Source organism: Hyperolius riggenbachi, chromosome 3, assembly GCF_040937935.1.
Source record: "Hyperolius riggenbachi isolate aHypRig1 chromosome 3, aHypRig1.pri, whole genome shotgun sequence".
NCBI classification, from domain to species: domain Eukaryota; kingdom Metazoa; phylum Chordata; class Amphibia; order Anura; family Hyperoliidae; genus Hyperolius; species Hyperolius riggenbachi.
This window is the reverse complement of record NC_090648.1, coordinates 313,017,413-313,032,985: the sequence shown is the minus strand read 5'-3', so window position 1 is coordinate 313,032,985 and position 15,573 is coordinate 313,017,413. Positions and strand designations below refer to the sequence as shown.

At 42.3% G+C, this 15,573-nt stretch overlaps 1 protein-coding gene across 3 annotated transcripts in view; it reads left to right on the top strand.

The window, feature by feature from the left end:
- Positions 1-15,573, top strand: part of FRS2 (fibroblast growth factor receptor substrate 2) — a 105,005-nt gene that overhangs the window by 25,123 nt on the left and 64,309 nt on the right. For 2 of the 3 annotated variants that reach the window (XM_068276694.1, XM_068276692.1), the window contains exon 1: positions 2,980-3,121. The exons of the other annotated variant lie outside the window; for it this stretch is intronic. The gene's annotated coding sequence lies outside the window, so the exon portion shown is untranslated. Of the gene's footprint in view, positions 1-2,979; positions 3,122-15,573 lie in introns of those variants that run through there. 3 annotated transcript variants of the gene reach the window in all.

Genomic DNA, 15,573 nt, shown 5'->3' with positions numbered 1-15,573 from the left:
CCCGGTCCGAACCCAAACCTCTCAAGAACTAGTTGAAGATATTGCCAAGACAGGGTGTCTAAGGCTTTGTTTGTATCTAAAGCTAAAAGGATTCTATTACCTGAATTAGAGTGGGGAAATTGTAGGTTGGCAAATACCCTGCGAAGATTTAATTTAGTAGATCGTGTAGGGATAAAACCTGTTTGATCTGGGGAGATTAATTTTTTGATTACAATTTTCAGTCGATCAGCTAAAATTTTGGCAAGGATTTTAACGTCTGTATTTAGTAATGAAATCGGACGATAGTAATCGCAAGACTCCGGGTTCTTCCCAGGCTTTAGGAGAAGGGTAATATGAGCTTTTCACGGAATCTGGAAGAACATCAGTGGAGAGGGAATCATTAAATGTTTGAAGGACGGCTTGTGAAGTGACACTTTTACTTTTGACATACCATTCTGAAGGAATACCATCAGGGCCGGGAGACTTGTTCTTTTTAGGGGTTTTAATTGTGGCTGATACCTCAGGTAGGGTTAAAGGGGCATCCAGCAGAGCTTTATCATCATCCCCTAGCACAGGAAGTTGGCATTCAGTAATAAAGTTATTAAGGGATATTGGATCACACTCCGGTCTCGCCTGATACAAGTCTGAGTAAAATGAGCAAAACGCCTCAAGGATAGTATCTGATGTGTTGCAAACAGAACCAGAAGGGCTAATAATTCTACAAATAGCTATGGGAGTGCAGTGAGCATGTATCATAGAAGCAAGTAGCTTGCTAGATTTATTACCAAATTCAAAATAGGTTTGGGAAAGGATAAAATTACGTCTTTTGACTCTGTTCAAAAGTCTAAGCTCATGGTCACGGTGAGTCTTTGCCCATAATGCATATTGTTCTGGGGAAGGGGAGGATAAAAATTGTGAGTGGGCAGCCTTCATAGCATTTTCAGTGGTAGCCATATAGGCCTCGTCATTCTTTAGAGTTACACCTTTAATATGCCCAAAATGCCCACGAAGAGCTGCCTTAGACGCATCCCATACCACTCTCGCAGAAGATGTACCAGGATTAATGCGCCAGTATTCTTCCATTTGAGTAAGACAGCGATTCACCACAGTTTCATCTTGTGGCCATAGCTGACTCATTCTCCAGCATCTTGAACCAACACCAGAGCCCCCACCCAATTTACAAAGAAGGGGAGTGTGATCCAATATCCCATGTGAAAGATATTCTAAAAATTTTATTTTGGAGAGAACTTCATAGGAACCTAATAATAGATCTATTCGAGACATGGTACCATGTGTGTCCGAGAAACAGGAAAATACAGTTTTATCTTTACTACGCCACCTCCAGACATCAGTTAAAGAGTGCTTCTGCATCCACTCCAGGAAGGTTGCATGACCCCTGTGCTCACCAGGGGAAGATTTATCCAAGCGGGGATTGGTAACATTATTAAAGTCTCCACATAAGAGGAGAGGGCTAGTGGGGAGATTATAAGTGATTGATATGATTTTATCCAGCACCGATACCTGGAAAGGGGGAGGGACATAAATGGAGGCAATTATCACTGCATCTCTTGCTCCTAATCTGTTTGTGCCTTCTCTAAGCTTGTGCAGTGTCGCTGTATCGTTGCTTGGCTGGCTTGTATGAACTTTGCATCTGCTATGGACAGTGTCCTGAGAATTTAGCCAATAGCAAGATCTGGCATCATTAAAGTGAACCTAAAGCCTAGTAAAAAAAATAAGATTAACTCACCTGGGGCTTTCCTCAGCCCCCTGCAGCCGATCCGTGCCCTCGCAGCCCCGCTCCGATGGTCCAGGACCCGCCGGCGAACACTTCCGGTTTGGCCGTCACCGGCCGACAGGCATGGGAACGCGAGTGATTGTTCGCGTTCCCAGCCTGTATATCGCCCCCTATGCTGCTATTGTGGCCAGGAACAATGCGTAAAAAAATGTGGGAAACATGAGTAATTACATAGTAAACATGCGGAACCCATGCGGAAAAAAAGTGGCGTAAAAAACGTTTCCAAAAAAAAATAAAATTAAAGTTCAGCAAACACAGCACTCCAGACTCCATTTAAAGCAATGGGAAGCGAAATATATCACCAAGTACTAGTAGGTGATAAAAAAATCGGTAGTTAAGTTAGAAATAAGGCGCCCCTTTTTTTGTGAATTTTGATTTTTTGCAGGAACTACCGACTTTCACTGACTTTTACCGCATTTTTTACGCATGCGGATAATTAATGTGTAAAATTTTGCGCTTGTGGTAAATGTTCATGCGTGCAATTTTGTGAATGTCAAGATGGTCTCATTTTAGTCGGGAATTTACGTCAAGTGGATTTCCGCATGCGGAAAATAATTGTGAATAGAGCCCAATGTGCCAGAGCAGGACGCTCCTGGCTACAGGAACGCAAGGGCGCAGTGGACGTCAACTAAGAAGTCAGCTTCCACTGTGTGAAGAAAAGTGATCCACGGCAGGAGAATTGGTTTGAAACTGCGATGGCACAGGTCAGCTGCAGGGGACTTGCAGATGCCCCAAATAACTTAAACCTTCGTTTTTTTTAGCTACTCTTCAGTTCCGCTTTAAAAGGAAATAAATATGGCAGCCTCCATATCCCTCTCTACATTGCTCTGATAGGAGAAGAGTTTCCAATGGACTTTTATGCGCTTTGAGTCCTATGGGAGAAAAGCGCTTTACAAATGTTATTGTATTGTATTGTATTTATGCTCGCTCACCTCAACCATACTAGCTCCCCAAAAATTATAAGGTATCTATTACCACATATATTTGTTTTGAATGTACTGTGAAATAAATAAAAAACATTAGTAGTATAAGAACATGTCCCTAAGCATATCGAGCCCTCTGCAACTCTGCAGCGATCAGCTATGCTGCTCGGAATGGGATGGGACAAGATTGTTGTGTTGGGGTTCTTCTCATATGGTGACGTCACGATGGAAAGGGGGAAGCGCTCTTGCTCGGCACACCCTCAGCTGGTTCGGTGAGCGTGTGACCCGGAAGCAGTAGTCTCAGGAATCTGCGCAGGGTGAGCAGCGTTGGCCCAGCTGGCGGCCTGGAGCCCGGGGAGTGTGTCGGAGCCGTGAGTGGAGCCTCCCCGGTTGGTGATGAAGATAGGGGAGGAAGAGGGAGAAGGTGAGAGGGCGGGCTTTGTGTGGTGATGGCGCACAGCGTCCACATCTGTTCTGAGCTGTGAGTCTTCGCGGGGAGGGAATATGGCTGCCCCTGGCTGACTGTACTGGGGGGATGCAGGTTCTGTTGCGGCTCTCTAATGCAACTTTCTGTGGTGTGCTGGAAACTTTAGCCACGGCCACAGTGCCTGCTGCAGTAGGTCTATGTCCAGCTGCAGCCACAGCATGAAGATCCCGAGCACCGGCTAGTGTGCTGCTAAACCTACCTATGTATTTTACTGTCTGCATTTGCACAACCATTGTCAAGTTTTAAATCTCTGCCGGACTCAAAGCCAAACACCGATGTTTGAACATATAGGCGAGGTGCTGAACAGATGAGTAAGGATGCATACATGAGATTGCAGAGTGTATGGTCAGTGTACACCTGCTACAATTTTCATTCCTGAAGCAGTAGTTTGCAATCGTCTTGGATGAAAATCTAGCAACAGACACTGTTGGTAATGTTGTTAATGATGCATTTGTGGATTGCATCGTTGACTACAGTGAGTGAGATGGAAATAGACGTTGTTTGCATGTACAATGTATGCACAGTAGTTTGAAAGTGGACCATTTAATCTCGACAGGAAGTTAATTTGATTGGTCCAGTTTCAAGCTTCATGAAATTTGCATACAAGTTGGAATTGTGTTTTAGTTGTCCCTACAACTTAGTGACTTCTTTTTGTCCTATATTCATAGAACAGAACTGGCAATTCAGAAAATATCCAAGCAGTGATGCGATTTTTTTTATTTTTTTTTCCCTTTGCCCCCTGATCGGTCACCTGAAACAATCCCGATGATTGTTCCAGGCAGTCATTGAATGTGTGCAAATAGCTTTAATCAACATATCTTTAGAATGACGTTATAGAATGCTGTTGAGTGCCATGTGTCTCAGAGATAACCTAAAAAATGCATTTGTATACAAATAGCTTTTGTTTACATAAGTTTTCTTTACTTTGTTATTAGAGATAAGATAGTTAAGAACTATCCATCCTTTTTCTAGTTTCTGAAAGACCAGCACAGTTGTCATGATTTGATCTTGTACATTTTTTGCTCTTGTCCTACTGAAGTTTGGGTACTAGTATGGTTGAGGTGAGCCGGCAAGAAAGTCCATGTGGAAATTCTGCTAACGTGATTGGTGGACAGTGCCCTTTCGAACCTCTAGGTTTTAGATAGGTTGTATTAGTAATATGCCCTCACTGTTTGGCCAATTAGAATGCTTCAAGTTGTGTACATTGCTGCAATTGATAACCTGGTCCCTATGGATTTTCAAACCGGCTCACATCAACCCCAGAGTTTTCATACGCAGCAAATGTTTGGTTAGCTGTCAGATTCAAATGCAGCCAAAAGTTTTTCATTTGTCACTTGTGTGATGTTTAATTTTTAAGACATGATTTTTTTTTTTTTTGTTATTGCCTGTTCATAGACTGTACTACACAATACAATAACATTTCTATAGCGCTTTTCTCCCATAGGACTCAAAGCAATCTGATATAACTCACTGTCCTTAGTTGCCTCAGTTTCCATACTGCTTCATGGAGTAAAATTGCTTTTATTATAGAAAAATGCCCTAATACTCTGCCATTCTCTTTGTTTTGGATGAAAATTATTGGAGAAATATAACATATTGATGTTGATTTAATAAAGATTGAGATGTTTTCTTTTTGACCTTCCATTCATGTCCGTGAAATTCAGGCCCCTGTTCACATATGGGCATTTTTTGACAGCGTTTTCGCTTTGCTGATTGCTGGGGATCCACACAGCGCTGTGACATGTGTAATCCTATGCGATTACTCACAGTGCCGCGCTTAAGGTGTGATTGGATTTGCGAGGATTGCAAATGTGCTGCATGCAGCATTTTGCAGGCGATTGCAATGCGATTCTCCTTCACTGAAATGAGATAAAAACCTGCAATCGCTAGGCAAAACAGCAAAAACGTTAAAGGGGGGGGGGGGCCTCTAGAGTGTTAAAACTCCCATTCACTATTATATTTTTCGAATGAATTAAGCCTTGTGCACGCACCCTATGCTTCTGGACTGTGTCAGCCAGCCATTTGAGGATTTAGCACATGTATGGCAGCCCTTGGTGCATTGGTGAGAAACCTTGGACTGGTAAACCATTTCGGCTGAGTGTAGGTGGACGCGATTCTCCTTGATTTGCCCGCTCCGTGCCACTCCCATCATGTTGTGCCATGCCATTGGTCATCTGCTGCCTCCATAGCAACGGAACAGGCTAACAATGCATCTGTACAGAACTTAGCCCCGAACTGCCACCCGTAGGATTAAGTATTGATCCCTGCAGGTTAGGCCTGAAAGATAAATCAAATTTAAATCGAAATCGCGATCACCAAGATCACAATTTCGGAAACGTCAAAGCGGCAATTATCGCGATCACGTCATTTCCACATGGAGGAAGTTTGAAGAAGTGTGCTTGGCAAAACTCCGGGTTCCTGTATGTCACATGACATACAGGAAGTATTCCGTGCATTAGAGGCTTTGTCCAGAACTGATGCAGTTTGGGGGACAGAGAAGGCACAGAGAGACAGAGAGAAAGGAGCGGGCACAGAGACACAGGGCTGTGGAGTCGGAGTCGTGGAGTCGGGCAATTTTGGGTGCCTGGAGTCGGAGTCGGGAAAAAATGCACCGACTCCGACTCCTAATTAATTTGTAACTGTAATTAAAATAGAAAATATGATAAAATGTTCTATTTCTCAGATAATAGTCATTAAAAATAATGTATATATACAGTAAAAGCTGTGCTTAGTCCACAAAAATGAAATAAACCAATCAAAATTAGTTACTTGTGCTGCTTCAATAAAGCAGTCCCTGTATTTTTAAGGTCAGATATACATATCTGATTGTGACTGTATATATGATGTGTACACAGGAATCATCTCTTATATATACAAAATAACATCTATGCTGTAAGAATAAAGCCTGATGTGTAGCTGTGTCACTAATACAGATTGTCAATGAGATGGAAATAATTCTGCACTGATGCTGATTTATTCAAATGTATGCATTCCCTTTGCTGATGAAATCAAATAATTTAATATGTTGTTAAAATTTGGTTTGGTGACTACAAATTAAAGGGTACCTGAGACGGATGAAAAGTAAAGTTTTATAAATACCTGGGGCTTCCTCCAGCCCCCTTCAGGCTAATCAGTCCCTCGCTGTCCTCCACCACCCGGATCTTCTGATATGAGTACTGGTTATTCAGCCAGTCAGCGCTGTCCGGCCGCATGCCGCTCCCACAGCCAGGAACATTCTGCACCTGCGCAATAGTGCTGCACAGGTGTAGTATGCTCCTGGCGGCGGAGTGTGTGCATGCGCACTACGCCGACTGGCTCAAGTACCTGGACTCATAGCAGAAGATCCAGGTGGTGGAGGAGGACAACGAGGGACTGATTATCCTGAAGGCGGCTGGAGGAAGCCCCAGGTATGTATAAAACTTTAATTTCATCTGTCTCAGGTTTACTTTGTTACACAGTAGTACTATACTCTGCATATGCACTCCCCACAGAGCTGCAGGGAATCCACTGAGAATGATGTGCACATTGAACACAGAGGTGTTGTCTGTCACCCAGAATCTCCTCATTCCCCTGCAGAGTACCTGCACATCATTCTTACATGTACCCACACTTACATTGCCTAGGGCCTGATAGATGTTCTTTGTTCCGGTTTGTACCTTTTACAAGTACTCTTACCAAGGACTAGTTTTAGTCTAAAGGGAATAAATATAGTAGTCTACATATCCTTCTCACTTCAGTTGTCTTGTAAAATTCCTAAGCGTTTGCAGTTAAGAGACAAATTTCATGTTACATACTTTTAATCAACAAAATTGTAATATGCAAATTAGAGGAGTCGGAGTCGTGGAGTCGGAGTCGGAGTCGGTGGAATCCTAAACTGAGGAGTCGGAGTCGGTGGATTTTTGGACCGACTCCACAGCCCTGCAGAGACACACAGGGGGCAAGACAGAGACCCAGAAAAGGCATAAAGAGGCAAAGGGGGCACAAAGAGAGACAGAGGAGGGAACAACTAGGCAAAGAGGGGGAACAAAGCTTGATTTGAAGGAAATCGTGAATCAAATCAAAATCGCAATTTCAGACAGAAATCGCTCAATTCAATTTTTTCCTAAAATCGTTCAGGCCTACTGCAGGTGATAGTAATTGTTTGTGTATGCACCATTCAGTTACCCATACATTTATAGATTTCCACTTGATGTGGCCAAAAGAGAGACCACTCTCTGATCTGATCAGAATGGCATCTATTCCTTCCACATGCGGCCCATAGATCTATTATTTATAAACTTTATTTAAAAAAGTGCTAACATATTGAGCAGCACTGTACAATAAACAGGGGAGACATTAAAACATTAAACAATATTACACAGGGACATTACCGCGTGGTACACAAAATAGTGATGGGGTCACAACCATGGAAGAAACTGTTCTCACAGAGCAGCCTGCAGGGAGTCGGTGGAGCAGCAGGGGGCATAGCCGTGTTGAGACAGAGCTGCCCAATGGCAGCTTTGGGAAGCCTACAGGGAATCCCTCTCCTTCCATTACCCTCTGGAATAGCTACAATCATTGTCGCTAATTTCAGTGGGCACTACAGCGCAGAGGTGGAAGGGCAGAGAGCGGCGTGGGAGGGAGGGATATAGACGTTTACTGTGGTTTCCACATAATGGTGTACATCTGCAAAAAATAGTAGATTCTTCAATTTTTTTTATTTTTAGAATTCCCTAACTTTATTGAGGAAAACAAAACATTTTTCGGAAATATGTAGAAATTCGATTTCCTTAGAAATCTGCAGAGATGGAAAATCACTTTTTGGAAAGTGGAAGTTTTGTCCCACAAAAATATTACATGCTAAGGAGCACTGGGAGTAGAAAACTTGTTTGCAATATTCTCAAATTTTCATGATCAGTTATAACTTCTTAAAAAATGTACTTTCCTTGAAACATTCCATACTTCAGTGACATCGGCATTCATGCTGTTACTAGCAGTACGTCTAAAGGCATCCTCAGAAGGTTGTGCAAGCCGTTTACATATAAAACAGCCATATGTTTCCTAGTGGTGCATCTGCAGTTGATTGGTTTTGTTTAGCATGTGTAAAATTTTCAGATTACAAGAGACACTGGTAAGATGTCACCATGATGTGTAAAACACTGAACATGATTTAATGCAGTTGTAGTAGAGAAAAGTACTACTGATACCGATGGTCAGTCCACCTTATGGTAAAATCATAGTAGTAATAATGAATTGATTTAAGGTAAACATACACTTCACAATATTTTTTTAATAAGTTAGACTTTTTCTTATCTGATTTACTACTTTACTTTTTTTAAATATTTGCTCGAATTTCGATAGATCGTGACCAAACATTAATTGATTGGACTGGACGAAAAATCTAGATTTATCAGAGCGGGACAGGAGTGGGGGTAGATTGATTGCCCACTTTATCTGAATGCAACACTGGTTGGCTTTTTTAAATAGATTCCCTGCTGTAATCTACTAAAAGTCGATATGCTTTGTGTGGTAGGAATAGATTCCTTTCGGAGAAGAGTCAGACATTTTGCAACATTGGGTGGAAATCTATGTGTATAGCCAGCTGTAGATAGGAAGAAACCTTGTCTCATTTTGCACTGGTGCAAAGTTGTAGGCAACGTAATCAATATCTGCAAGATAGTTATTGTTTTACATGATCTACCAACAAGTGTGTAGTGGTCTTTTGAATTGATGGAAATTGTAGGCAGATATTAATACTGCAAACCTGGCCTTGTCTGTTATTAATTGGCAATAAAGATCATCAACCAGATGCCAATTTCTGAGTTGATGCAGTTTGGGGTTTTTTGTTTTGTTTTTGCATGCAGATTCGAGTTTGGCTAGTCAAGTGCTGTTGCTGCTAGTTTAGGGTACCCTTACACTTATAGATTTTTCTGGCAGATATGATCAGAGTGATCAAATATGCAGGGAATTGGTTTCCAAAATGATTCCTTTCCAAGCAATTCAGTTTCTAAGCGATTTTAAATTAAAATCTATTGAAAGCAATAAACAGGCCAGATGGAAGATGTAGGCCAATCCGGTGCAGAAGTGGCAGTGGACTGGTGGCCCACAGCATTCGTTTAATCGATTTTCAATAGATTGCCTGCCAGAATCTATTGAAAATCTATGTGCTGCATGTGGTAGGAATCGCTTCTTCTCTGAATCGATTATGATCAAAGAGGAATAGATTGTTGTGCTACTTCAGGTAGAAATCTATATGGGTACCTTGGTTGGCCCAGTTCTAAGCTGAAACTCAAAAAAATAGCATTTCATTTATCATTTCTAGATAGCAACAGTTTGCAACCATTGCCTGACTCATGTCAAAATGTTGACGTTTACAAGTGGTCAGTCGGGGGGTGACACACATGGTCTTGCAATGCACGACTTTGTTTAGTAGTACACGTCCCTCCTTATCCTCTTCAAGAGAATGTAACGGTTGGGCTGGAAATTCTATTTTTATTCTATGGACAATTTTTTACACTATATAATTTTAAAAGGCAAGGCTTGAAAACAATATAATTGCAGGGATCTTGCACTGAATTCCTTATTTTTAGTTCTGCTTTTAGACCAGTGGTTATTTTTTTTTCCAGTCCAGATTTGGTAAGATGGATAAGGTTTCCTATTTGTTTCTATGAGTATTCCTTTATGTCAAGCTGAATAAGATGCAGTAGACCTTTCATCTCGGTTTTGGAGGTAGGGCTGTTATATCCAATGACGTTACAGAGTTAGGTAAATGTAATTCTCCAAAAGTGTTATGCAACAATCACAGTGGAGCATCACGGTGCAAGGTAACGGCCACATTGTAACGCTGTAATATCGTACTGCAGTGCACCACCTATAGCGATGTTCACAGTGCGGCTGGTGCAGTCTAAGGGCCTGTACACACTGAAAAACGCAGGCAAAAACGCAAGCGCATGCGTTTTTAAAGTGCCTGTAGTTTTAAAAACGCATGCGCTTTTGCCTGCGTTTTTTGTGCGTTTGCGTTTTTCTTGTAATTGCTGATTGGCTAAAGAATCCTTTGTTTTTTTTCTAGTTTACATTTCAACAGGAATCAGGACATTGCAGAGTCTTCTGGGATACTGACTTCTGAAAAACGCAGGCAAAAAACGCAAGCGCATGCGTTTTTAATGCGTTTTTCATGCGCTGCGCTTAAAAAAGCGCAGCAGGCGCATCGCACCAGTGTGTACAAGTCATCACGATTTTCATTCTTTTTCAAAAGACCTTGCGTTTTTAAAAACGCATGCGTTTTTAAAAACGCAACGCAAGCGCAGCAGTGTGTACAGGCCCTAACAGCGTGTGGCATCTCAACACACTGCATGCAGAGCGTTGTTACTGCAAAACGTGTGCATCAATGGTGACTTTACAGTTTAACTGTATGTTTCACTGTATACAATGTAACAATCGGGTATCGTTCGGCATGACTTTTCCGTTCTGTTGCGTTCCTATCTTTAAACTGGACCTGAAAATTTTGCACAGGACAGAAGGAAAACCTATAGAAATGTACCCTGTATGTGCTTAGAGCAGGCATGGGCAAACTTGGCCCTCCAGCTGTTAAGGAACTACAAGTCCCACAATGCATTTGCCTTTATGAGTCATAACTGTGGCTGTAAGACTCCTGCAATGCATTGTGGGACTTGTAGTTCCTTAACAGCTGCAGGGCCAAGTTTGCCCATGCCTGGCTTAGAGAGTTGAGCCTGTCTAATTCCCTCTCATCTGTGACTAAGAACAAGTTTTAATTTGATCCCTTAGCTGTGTCAGCTGCCTGCCACAACAGAGAGATCATTTGGATGTTAACAATATGTCTGCTTCCATGAAAGCAGGAAGTAGACAAACTGCAGATTTATTGCAGGATTTGTATCAGCTGTAACTGCTGTAACTGCTTTCACAGTGGGACGTTACAGGCGCACGTTAGAGCAGCTTGTAACGCAGCCCACCGCACAACAATGAAAAATCAATGGGCTGTTCACAGTGCCCACGTTGCGTTACATTGTAACGCAGCAGGTAAAAACAAAGTGCTGCATGCTGTGCTTTATAAGCGGCTAAGCCGCGTTAGACTGTTTGCATATTTTCCCCTCCTCCTCCGCAGCTCACCACATGGCTAATTAATATTCATGCCCTAGGTGTGAACAAGCCCTAAGAAACGTTTTTTCTTTAAAGGTTATTATGCTGTTGCTTATCTTTTAGAGCAGAGATGAAGTTCTGGATACAGGTCCGCTTCAAAGTGTACCCCACTGTGAACCTAGCCTTGTACATAAATAATTTCAAAACTGGTAGTAGTAGCTTCCAGCAGATTACAATATCTAAAACGATTGCAATTGAATCCATGAAGAAATCCGCCATGGCGATCAATTACTTAAAGAAAACAATAATATGATCGTTGAGAATTGATTGGGCCCATCAGCTTCTCTGTTTTCATATGATTCTTTCTGAATGGTCTGATCCAAAAATGCGCACCTTAAAGGACAACTGTAACAAGAGGTATATGGAGGCTGCCATATTTATTTCCTTTGAAGCAATACCAGTTACCTGGCTGTCCTGCTGATCCTCTGCCACTAATACTTTTAGCCATCGACCCTGATCAAGCATGCAGCATATCATGTGTTTCTGACATTGTCAGATCTGACAAGATGCTTGTTTCTAGTGTGATTCAGACACTACTGCAGCCAAATAGACCAGCAGGGCTGGCAGGCAACTGGTATTGTTTAAAAGGGAATAAATATAGCAGCCTCAATATCCTTTTCATTACAGTTGTCCTTTGAGGGCCCGTTTCCACTGTTGCGACGCGATTTCGCCGGCATCCCGACGCTTGTAAAAACACATGCGGATGCGTTTCCGCATGCGTTTTTACCCGCGATTTCGCGTGCGATTTCTTAACCATGACTCTGCCAGGGCAAAATAACATTGAAAAAGGTGCGAAATCGCACGCGAATCGCAGGTAAAAACGCATGTAAAAAACGCATGCGTTTTTCCTATTAAATACATTAGCGGCGATTCGCATGGATTCCCGACGCAGGCGAATTCTGTGGATCCCGTCGTGCAGATTTGGCCCGCCGCCAAATCGCTCCCGCACGCCGCACAAATGGAAACAGCCCCGGCCACTTCAATGTACCAAGCGAATCCGCATGTCGGCGCCGCATGCGGATTTGCTATGGTGGAAACGAGACCTGAGTGATCTAACAAGCCTGATAAGGTGTTTAAATTGTACTAGAGTTCTAAGCACATTGGGTTGTTAAAGAGATTCTGTCAAGCACTTTGCTCCCATGTACACACTAACCAGCAAAGACAAGTAAAAGTGCTCCATACACGAATCCATTTTTCCTGGCAGATTTGATCATTGTGATCGAATTTGCAAGAGATTTAAACTTCCAACGTGGCCGCCCAGTTGTAAAGTCGAATGATATCTGTCTGAAATTGCTCCAGATGAAAGATCTCACTTTTAAGAGGGTGGGGACATTGCAGTGCATCGACGACTGACTGACTGGCCCTCCCAGGTCTATTCTCCCCCCCCCCCCCCCCCCCAGTTTTAATAGTGCTCTCCATGGGGCCACATTGATGCAGAGCGTGGCATCCCTGTCCCCAGGAATACATACATGCCGCTGGTTCATGGAGAACAGGTACCCTCAAGGAGGGGGGTGCTCCTGAGGGAGCACTATTAATACCTGAGAGATGTGGGTGTGTGGTCATGTCAATCAGCCTGCTATAGGGCCAGGGGGGACAATACTATGTGATGGTAGCGGTGGTGCATAGTGTGTGCAGTGTGTGGCAGGGATATCTTTTGAGAACATTGGGTTGCCGTTCATATATAGCCACCTTAAAGCTCAACACACACCATACAATCTTGGTTGTACAGATTTACCAAATCTACGTAGTATAAGGGCCAACAGATTGAAAATACCCTGAATGATTGATTGGATAAGCTCTTATACTACATGGAAGTGGTAAGATTGAACAACCTAGATTGTATGGTGTGTGTTGAGCCTATGGAAGATGAATATAGGAACTTTTTGTGGAACTTCTTCCCTCACTTCAATTCTCTTTTTTTCCCCCTGTATTTATCATGGTAGAGTAGAAAAAAAAGTGTTGTAAATATTGGTTTTCATGGCGTGGTAGATGAAGGAGCAAATAAGCTGCTATGTAATCACTTAAAACAATGAGTAGTGCAAAGGTATAGAAAAGAAAGCAGACATGCAAGGCTAAAGATAAGCATGGAATACAGTCAGCTCCACCTTAGAAAATTTTTAGAAGTAACGCTAGTCACATGCTTGTCCCCCCCCCCCCCCCCCCCCCCCCATTAATCACTGATCGAATATGCTAGAAATCTGTACCATAACAACAACAATAGTAATTTTTTTTTTCTGCCGAAATCAATTGAAATTATACACCAGTCAGCGATGTATCAATGGCCCATGCTCTATGCAACACTGCAGTTCGAAAGAAATTCAGTAGATTTTATGCTGGACTCTATTGCAAATCTTTGTGCTAAACATCCCAGTTAAAATGCCAAAATCCTTTTTAGCTCCATGCATAAATTATTATTTGAGTATGTCCAAGCTGGTAAAAAAAAAAAAACAGATTACCTGAAGCAGTCTTAACCAGACATGTTTCTGATCTTGGTTTTGGAGTACCGGATCTCGACTGCTATTATTGAGCGACAATTCTCGATCAAGCATGCTCTATTTGGTCAAATGAGGCCTCGAAACAGTGGATATCCATAAAACAAGAATTTTTACTGGTCACAAATTAAAAGCTCTACCTTGCAACCCTTCTGTTTACAGAACTGGACATTCATACTCCTCACTCGATTATCCAGAACACTCTGTCAATATGGAGATCCTTCTGGAAAACAAACTCCCCCTGCTCAATTAAATTTAAAAGCTAATGTACCACTCGGGTCTCTTTCTTTATGTATTGGAAACCTATCTCTTTATACCTGGGAGAAGTCCAAATTAGATACCATTGACAAACTTTTTGATGGCATTGAGTTAAATTCCTTCTCTTTCTTATGTACTAAATACGATCTCCCCCCCCCCCCCCCCCAAGGAATTTTTACAAGTACCTCCAGATATATTTTGCTGGGACGAAAGCGTCATTACCTCAATTTCCAATACAGCTACGTAAATTGTTACAGCCTAGAAAACAAGGTGTTAAACTCCTTATACTCTTATTTATTAACAGATTTTATTCTCACAGAACGCTTATTATCACTGGCAACTGCCTAAATGGGAATCTTCTCTAAAGATTCAAGCACAGCCTTCTGACTGGCTAGATGCAGTCAAAACTCTCAGATCTACCTCGCGTTGCATAACTCGCCAAGAAAGTCTACTCAATCTGTTACAGCAGTGGTATCTTACTCCGGACAAAATAAGCAGCTTTTCTCCAAACCTCTCATACATGCTAGAGAGACTGTGGATTTATAGGTACCAATGACCACCTCTTTTTGGAAGTTCTGGTTTTGCCCTACGATTAGGTCTCTTTAAAAGGATGTGGAAAAGGCAATTCAATCTTTATCCAGGTCAGGCATTACCTTAACTCCTCAAATGGCCTTACTACATCTTAATTTAACACCTTTCCCCTGCCATACCCGCCTTTTAATCTCTCACCTACTTATCGCTACTAGATCTATCATAGCGAAAAATTGGAAATCTACACATACTCCTTTCTTCCAATCGGTTTTAAAGAAAGTGGATTTCTGTCTCTGTGCAGAAAAATCCTTAGCTTCTAGATTGGGAAGAAGTAAACCTTTCCTCTATAAAATCGAATCTTGGAAGGGAATTTTTCCTGAAACACTTATCTTTGACCCCCCCGCCTCCCCAAATTAACTCTTATTCTTGATTTAAGACCCCTGACCTGGATCTAGACTCTTCCTAATTATCTCCAATCCCTCTTCTAGGTGACTGAGGCCGGGTCTACACGGAACGATCCGGCGGCTCGATTAGCCACAGATTAGATTATTCCACATCCCCGCTCGTCCGTCGGATTCGATTCCCCGTCGGCGCCGCTTATCTTCCGCTTGATTCCCTGCAATTGTTCGCTCGCGGGGAATCGGCCGCGGCGAGATCGGACCTGTCGGATCTTATCAATCGAGCCGCATCAGCGGCTCGATTGATAAGACACATCGTGCCGTGTAGACCCAGCTTAAGACCTGAACAAGCTATCCCTCACCCTTCTGCCCCCTCCTCTCTCTCTTCTCTATACTTCCTTTCTTTCTTACTTTAACACATTACTTGGGTTCATATTGAAGTTCAGGTTTTATCTCTCTTTGATACCGAACAAACTTCTGAAGTCTGTTACCTTAGCATTTATGGCTTTTGCATTTTTAGAGAAGACTTCTTAATATTCTCTTTTTGATCTTCATAGTTCTACCAGGATGTTTA